The sequence below is a fragment of the Silurus meridionalis genome, chromosome 6 (assembly GCF_014805685.1).
Source record: "Silurus meridionalis isolate SWU-2019-XX chromosome 6, ASM1480568v1, whole genome shotgun sequence".
Classification (NCBI taxonomy): domain Eukaryota; kingdom Metazoa; phylum Chordata; class Actinopteri; order Siluriformes; family Siluridae; genus Silurus; species Silurus meridionalis.
In genome coordinates, this window is record NC_060889.1 from 15,267,998 (window position 1) to 15,276,753 (window position 8,756).

Here is an 8,756-nt window from a genome sequence, read left to right on the forward strand (position 1 = left end):
GTTGTGCAACAATACACTTTAGAGTGGGTTTAGAAATTTCTGTGTGTATCAATAGTAGTTTTAGTCCTTTGACACCAATTACATATATTTTAATTTAAAACTATAAATATTGTGGAAGTAGTAGTCATACCCATAGAGCTCTCTAAAAAGTGTATTGTTGCACAAACATTTATGAAAATATGGGGATTTTTGTTGCTTATATTTAAACCACATGATCTGTGTCATGTTTTAGCCTTGTGTGCTATTCATAATATTACCTGTTTCAGTTTCACTGGTAATTATTTGTTAAATTTTACCATCTTGTTCTGCATTTACTCTCTTTCATTTGCCTGTGTTTGTTGTATCCTTGTGTGTTTGTGCTGTACCATATTTAAAAGGTGAGTAGATCAGGGTACATTTCTGGACCACTATCATTGTTTGCTCATGTTGCTGGCCTTGCATAGTCATGTAAAATTCTCCTATATAAAATAAGGATGATTAAGAGACAACTCTCTACTAAGGCCACTTCCGTGCTGGTTTAATCCCATGTCATTGTAACACATGGCTACTACAGCTTGGTTTTGGCAGGTCTTCATTTTGAAATTTGAAACATTATTAGACTATCTTAGACAACAAAGCCAGAATCTGGTCATCCCCCACCTACCTGAAGGCATTTATCAAACTTAAGATTAAAAGGTAGAAGACCCACAACTTGGGCAACTGACAAAAATTCCAAAGCACTTTCTGCTTTAGATAAGAGTATCTGCCAAATGTAAATTGCAAATAAAATTACTGAATAGAAGAAATGATTTACCTACTGGTACTGTACTTTATTTGGCCAAAGGTTTGTGGATACCTGGCCATACACTTGTTTATACTGTATGACCCTTGATCACAGACTTGCAACAAAGTTGAAGCTCAGAATTGTCTAAAATGTCATTTTTATATATCATAGCATTATAGTATTCCCTTCATTCAAACTACAGTGCTCACACCTGTTCCATCTTGGAAAAAAAGGTTTATGAAAACACCATCTGCCAAGGATGGGGTCGAAGAACTGGGTTTCTTGATCTCTACCTTAATGAAACTACTTTTTCACCTGACATACTCACTGGACCTCACTAATGCTCTTGTGGCTTAATGGACAATAATCCCTGCAATGCAAAATATAATGGAAATGTAGCCTTCCCAGAGGAATAGGAGTTACTATGCTATAGCAGCAAATTAGAGAGAACAAGCACATATGAAGGTCATGGTCAGTAATTAAGTGTATGGAAGTCTGTAAGATAATGGATGCTTTGTGTCTTTGCTTTGTTAAAAAAAATAAATAAATAAAAAGATTTGTTTGCATAGGCCTTATAAAAGTGCAGTGTGGAACCTGTTACAATCTACTTCCTTGAGCTAGAAAGCAAGTTTAAAAAAGAATGTTGTTTACATGTTAGAGAATGTGTATAATGTGGGGAAGTGAAAGGGGGGGGGGATGGGGTCACAGTAAATGTACTGATAACATTCATCATTTCATGAATGTTATCAGCACATTCATCATTCCATGGCCATGGCAATAAGGGCTATGAGTATAAACAATCAGAACTGCTGATAATCGCTTAGATTTGCAACACTATTATTTTGACATAGTGCCAATTATTTGGCTTTTTTTTTTCCTAATAAATATATTGCTTGTAAGAATTGTTTCTGATTCTGTCCCAAGAGAATTTGTGCAGACAAAACTACAGCTTATACATACTTGGAAATAATGTGCATGTGAAACTTTATGGGAAATATAACTGGGATAGTAATATTAAATATTGTTGATATTGTAAATGCCGTTTGCACAAGAAAAGAAAGACAAAATAGAACCTTTTGAATTCTGCATATCAGGGTTTATTACTTGTTTGTTTACTTGTATTCACTTAGTTGTCACACTCTTCTACTGCTACTGCTCTTTTGTCATTTGCTTATTTTGACATTATTTCTGTCTCGCCCTCGTCAGGCTTCTTCATTTTGTGCCAAGGCATTGACTATATGCAATGCTTTACTTTACCCATGTACTCCATCCATCTCCCTCCCTCTACCTCCAATTACTCTAAACCCGACTCCAGCTTTGTCTGTCCTCACCCCTACACAGAATCCCTCTCTCTCCCTGCCTACTCTTAGGGGGACCTGCACCAGGACCTTCCTTTGTTCCAAGACATCATCTGAGCTTAGGCCCTGCTTCGCTCTAGGCTCTTTGGGAAACCACCTTCCCCTGGGTGCTCTTGTCCTCCCCACACCAGCAGATTCTATGTGCTACTGTTTTGAAATATTACCTGGAGTCACAGTCAGACAAGCCACATTCAAATAATTAAGGTTAATATGTTTCTTTTTAAAACTTAACTATATACTTATTTACAGACTAGAATGATAATTTCTCATTCATCAAGATTTGCTTAACGATCCAGTGGAGTTTGCCCTTTAAGACAAGTCACTAGTAGAGCCTAACCCTCAGAGGATGCCTCACCATCGTCTATTGCTGAGAGGTACAGTGGTTTCCTTAATTATCTGGCATGGTTTTGACACTGTGCCCAGTGTTTTACCCCAACAGACTGTTTTACAGACCTGTGACTCCTGCTCCTGTTTTCCACTCCGTATGTTTCTGTCTGGTCATTTCATCTCCTGTCACTGCTCCTCCTCAATATACGATCACCACAATCTGTGAGCCAATATGGACTGAGTTCTGACTTTAGTACAACAATAAATAAGATTTAGTGCTTTACAGCTTCACCATATTTTTGAGAATATATTTTAGGATTTAACTTTTACCAGCAAATAATCAGGAGAAAATGTTTACATTTTCCTATTTGTCAAACACTTTGTCCAGATTCGATCATTGTACTGATACATCACTTGTTTTTGGAGATGGCCTTATAACCCTTCCATGATTGAAGCAGCAACAGTTGTTTCTCTATGTTCATTGCTGATGTCCTTTCTTTTTGCCTTGATATAGACATGCAAACAAGATATCCAGAACACCAAAATGCCAGAAATTCAGCTTTTATAGAGCTGGTCACACTTATTGTTGATTATTTAATTTTGAGATGGCTGAATTACTCCCTTACTGATCGTGGAATTGTAAGAAGGATGTAGTTGCTTGTTTCTAAATGTTTTGGGAAAAAATAGTTTGACATCTCATGTTCTTTTGGGTGGGGTTATTTTTTTTTATTAAGTTTTTGATTATTTCCTTCTTTATTTAAATTGATAAAGACCACATAACTGTTATTTAGGCCCTGATATATAAAAACAGAGTGAAGGAATATGTATGTGCTTTTTCCCCATTTTCTTCTTCTTCTTTTGGCTTCTCCCAGTAGGGGTTGCCACAGCAGATCATCTGTCTCCATACCCCCTCTGTCCTCTACATCTGCCTCTTTTAAACCAACTACCTGCATGTCTTCCCTCACCACATACATAAACCTTCTTCTTGGTCTTCCTCTTTTCCTTCTTCCTGGTGGCTACATCCTCAGCATTCTCTTACTGATATACCCCATGTCCCTCCCCTACACATCTCCAAACCATTTCAATCGACCCTAGGTTCCTAAACTCATCCACCTTCACCACCTCTTCACTGCAACCGCACCACTCCACTGCCCTCCTCTCATTCACACACATGTACTCTGTCTTACTCCTACTAACCTTCATTCCCCTTCTCTCATGCACAAACCTCCAGCTCTCCAGGCTCTTCTCAACCTGCTCCCTACATTCACCGTAATTCACATCATCCGCAAACATCACAGTCCACGGAGACTTCTGTCTGACCTTGTCCATCAACCTGTTCGTCAACACTGCAAACAGGAAAGAGCTCAGAGCCGATCCTTGATGCAATCCAACCTCCACCTTAAACCAGTCTGTCATTCTCACTGTACACTTCACTGCTGTCACGTTCTTTTTCCCCTATTATGTAAAATGTAAGTGATTTTTATGTAATAATTTAACTGTAAAGTGAAGAACATTCATTTAAAATCTTCTAAAAACTATTTTAGGTGGGCATCATTGTCAGATAGGCTCAAGGTTTTAATTTTTGTTTTAGGAAAAAAGTGGTATTGTGGTATCTATCAAGACAGCATAAATTGTGCCTGAGAGTTCGTTAGTTTCAGCATTATCATTCAAGTTTCTAAACTGGTAATAAAGATGTATACGGAACTGATTTTTTTTTTTTTTTTGGCTTTCAGTTTATTTTTTGTCTGGACATGTCCAGCTTGTGTAGGTGGGACTTTTGGGATGTTTTTGTTTCACTCTGTTGGATGCCAGCCTCACAGCTCCAACAAGCTTTAAAAACACATGAACACTATCTCTTCATTATTATAATGTATTAATATTTACTTATCTTAGACAAAGGGATATTATTCAAAATTTAACTGCCTTTGTCTTGCAAAAGGCAGTAAAAAGCTCTTTGTGTGAGATTGCACATAAGGACTTGACAAGGACAGTGTCTGAGAGTATCAGTAATTATCAAAAAAAGATATACAGCACATGAAATGACCAGTCAAACACTGCTTCATCAGTTTTAAAACAATAATAGGGAACAACAATTATTAATTATTAACTGCTTGTCTTTTTTGACTATTTTTTTCTTTTTTTTCTTTTTTTTGTTTTGTTTCTTGCATTAACAATACAAATCAGAAATCATGTATCATAAAGTAAAAAAGAAAAATCAAGAAAAGGATTACAGGGTTATTCCCAACCAACCCAAAGGTGACAACATACCAGATCTCTCCCTAAGTCCACGATAAACTATATGTGCTACAGTCAAAACACTCTGTCCCTAATAAGTGTGGTTGCCATTGGCAGGCCAAAATCTTTTTTAGCTACAGTAAGAACAGTTCACAGGTCTAAAAGTGAGTGATTATTTTGAAGAAATAGACCTGTAGAAAGTGATATTTCTGCCTTGAACATCATAATGTAATGCACTCAAAACCCCAAAACCTTTCATCCTTATGCCGCCCTCAGTCACAAACCGAAGGCCGAGGATCTTTTACTGATGTTTATTACACGTAATGGACTTCAATACCGACATCAACACCGTAGAACTAAGTAAAAGGATAGATATACACAAATATATTCAGTTACAACGAAAAACACAACATTACATTTATACATAAAACAGAAAATAAACCTACATACCACTTTGCCTGCTTGTGAACTAGGAGTGGTACCTTAGGGGTTTTCTTGCACAAACTTATATTTTCATTTAAAACATCTTATTTTACAATATTAATTGCAGCTTTCAATAATCATCGTGACTTTTCATGCATGCGGTGATCCAGGAAGTGACATTTACCACAAAGTACGATAGGAATACGTAATAATATAACCCAGAACATGTAATATGACATAAATCTTGCTTTTATTATTATTTTTTTTCCTCTGTAAGTAAGTGTAAATTTAACAGGAGTATGTAATATCTCTTGTTTTTTTGGCAAATAAATAAATAAATAAATAAATAAATCTTGCAAAATTAAAAACTTAGTGTCTCAGTCAAACATACACATTATGAAAATTGTTGACAAATAAAAATTAACAATTTAAACTAACAAAAAACCGAAATAAATACACATTTAAGTGTGAAGGCCCCACCTTGTGGACATGACATAGCATAAACGGAATTGCAGATACAATCCGATCACTTAAAAGTGCAAAAACCCTGACCCCACAGTTAGGGGATGTTCTGAGTTTCATTAACTAGTGTGTTCTGAGAATTAGGTACCAGCCATGATGCATATTAGTATATATTCCAATTTCCATCCATTTACATGAGAGAAATATTAATGCCAGAACCTCCTGCATTGACAGTCGACTGTAAGATGCTTCTAAAATAAATGTGTACAGTATTGATACTATCCCCTACGTTTGTCATAGTGAAGATATTGTGGCATGGGCTCTGAACTCCCTGGGCTACATGCTAAAGACATCCCAAGTAGTGAAACATAAGACGCCACACTGAACCTACAGCTTATTTTACCAATCATTGTTCATTCATTCATTTATTCATTAATTCATTCAACTTTAATAATAGGCAAATAGTGCTATGACAGAGCTGCACTAGCATTATGTTGCTTTTCAGAACACTCCCTGTGAACAGGCAATTGCAAATCATCTCTTGTGTTTAATACTAACTATGAACTCATGGTTTTATCAACACAAGCAAATGCATGACATGATGCAAAAATCTCTTATCAGAACAAGAACAAGAGGCAAGAAGAAAAACAAAGTACATATTACGTTTACATATTAAAAAATACCCACAGATCTCTGATACTCACATTTTCAAAGGTTGTGCAACAATACACTTTAGAGTGGGTTTAGAGATTTCTGTATCAATAGTAGTTTTAGTCCTTTGACACCAATTACATATATTTTGATTTAAAACTATAATTATTGTGAAAGTACTAGTCATACCCATAGAGCTCTCTAAAAAAGTGCATTGTTGCACAAAAATGTATGAAAATATGGGGATTGTTTGTTGCTTATATTTAAACCACATGATCTGTGTCATGTTTTAGCCTTGCATGCTATTCATAATATTACATAATATACATGTTTCACAGTATAGCTGAATTGCTGATACTACATTATGAGAATTATAGTAATAAAGACATAAAATAAATCCGTTTTATCTATTGGACACATCAAGATCTTGCTACAAGACAACGTGTGAGAATTATGGACATAATCTACATTTCCCATCAGCCACTGCACCTCACATGAACATGCACCTGTTTCAGTTTCACTGGTAATTATTTGTTAAATTTTACCATCTTGTTCTGCATTTACTCTCTTTCATTTGCCTGTGTTTGTTGTATCCTTGTGTGTTTGTGCTGTACCATACTCAAAAGGTGAGTAGATCAGGATACATTTCTGGACCACTATCATTGTTTGCTCATGTTGCTGGCCTTGCATGGTCATGTAAAATTCTCCTATATAAAATAAGGATGATTAAGAGACGACTCTCTATTAAGGCCACTTCCGTGCTGGTTTAATCCCATGTCATTGTAACACATGGCTACTACAGCTTGGTTTTGGCAGGTCTTCATTTTGAAATTTGAAACATTATTAGACTATCTTAGACAACAAAGCCAGAATCTGGTCATCCCCCACCTACCTGAAGGCATTTATCAAACTGAAGATTAAAAGGTAGAAGACCCACAACTTGGGCAACTGACAAAAATTCCAAACACTATCTGCTCTAGATAAGAGTGTCTGCCTAATAAAAATTGAAATTCAAACAGATGAAGGTAGTGGGTGTTGTGCAATATATGCATGAATGCAAAAAAACAGGTCCTTGGTGATCTTTTGGTTGAGGGCGGAAAATGCATGCTCCTCCTCATTCTGTGTTGGCTTTTAGGGAGTGTTCCTGACCAAAACAAAGAGAAGAATCCATTTCTTTAATGGCTAGGGTCCTTCAAAACTATAGACTGTCAGAGTGCCCAATGCTGATGCATTCAGCTAAGTATACTCTGGAGAGCCTGCCTGTCCTGCTTAGTAAAGTTTCTTATCACAATGCTCTTGATGTTGCAGATGTAAAGGTCTCTAAGCCCCATGGATGAAATATTATAAGTGTCTCAGTCCCCTAACAGGTCCTGTGGAAATGACTGAAATCTGACTTTCTACTGGGTTCTCTTTGTACAATGCAAATGTAAATTGCAAATGAAATTACTGAATAGAAGACATGATTTACCTACTGGTACTGTACTTTATTTGGCCAAAGGTTTGTGGATACCTGGCCATACACTTGTTTATACTGTATGACCCTTGAACACAGACTTGCAACAAAGTTGAAGCTCAGAATTGTCTAAAATGTCATTTTTATACATCATAGCATTATAGTATTCCCTTCATTCAAACTACAGTGCTCACACCTGTTCCATCTTGGAAAAAAAGGTTCATGAAAACACCATCTGCCAAGAATGGGATGGAAGAACTCGAGTTTCTTGATCTCTACCTTAATGAAACTACTTTTTTACCTGACATACTCACTGGACCTCACTAATGCTCTTGTGGCATAATGGACAATAATCCCCACAGCTGCACTGCAAAATATAATGAAAATGTAGCCTTTCCAGAAGAATAGGAGTTACTATGCTATAGCAGCAAATTAGAGAGAACAAGCACATATGAATGTCATGGAATGAAATGATGAATGTTATCAGCACATTCATCATTCCATGGCCATGGCAATAAGGGCTATGAGTATAAACAATCAGAACTGATGATAATCGCTTAGAGTTGCAACACTTTATTTTGACATAGTGCCAATTATTTGGCTTTTTTTTAACCTAATGAAAATATTGCTTTTAAGAATTGTTTCTGATTCTGTCCCAAGAGAATTTATGCAGATAAAACTACAGCTTATACATACTTGGAAATAATGTGCATGTGAAACTTTATGGGAAATATAACTGGGACAGTAATTTTGAATATTGTTGATATTGTAAATGCCCTTTGCACAAGAAAAGAAAGACAAAATAGAACCTTTTGAATTCTGCATATCAGGGTTTATTACTTGTTTGTTTTCTTGTATTCACTTAGTTGTCACACTCTTCTACTGCTACTGCTCTTTTGTCATTTGCTTATTTTGACATTATTTCTGTCTCGCCCTCGTCAGGCTTCTTCATTTTGTGCCAAGGCTTTGACTATATGCAATGCTTTACTTTACCCATGTACTCCATCCATCTCCCTCCCTCTACCTCCAATTACTCTAAACCCGACTCCAGCTTTGTCTGTCCTCGGCCCTACACAAAATCCCT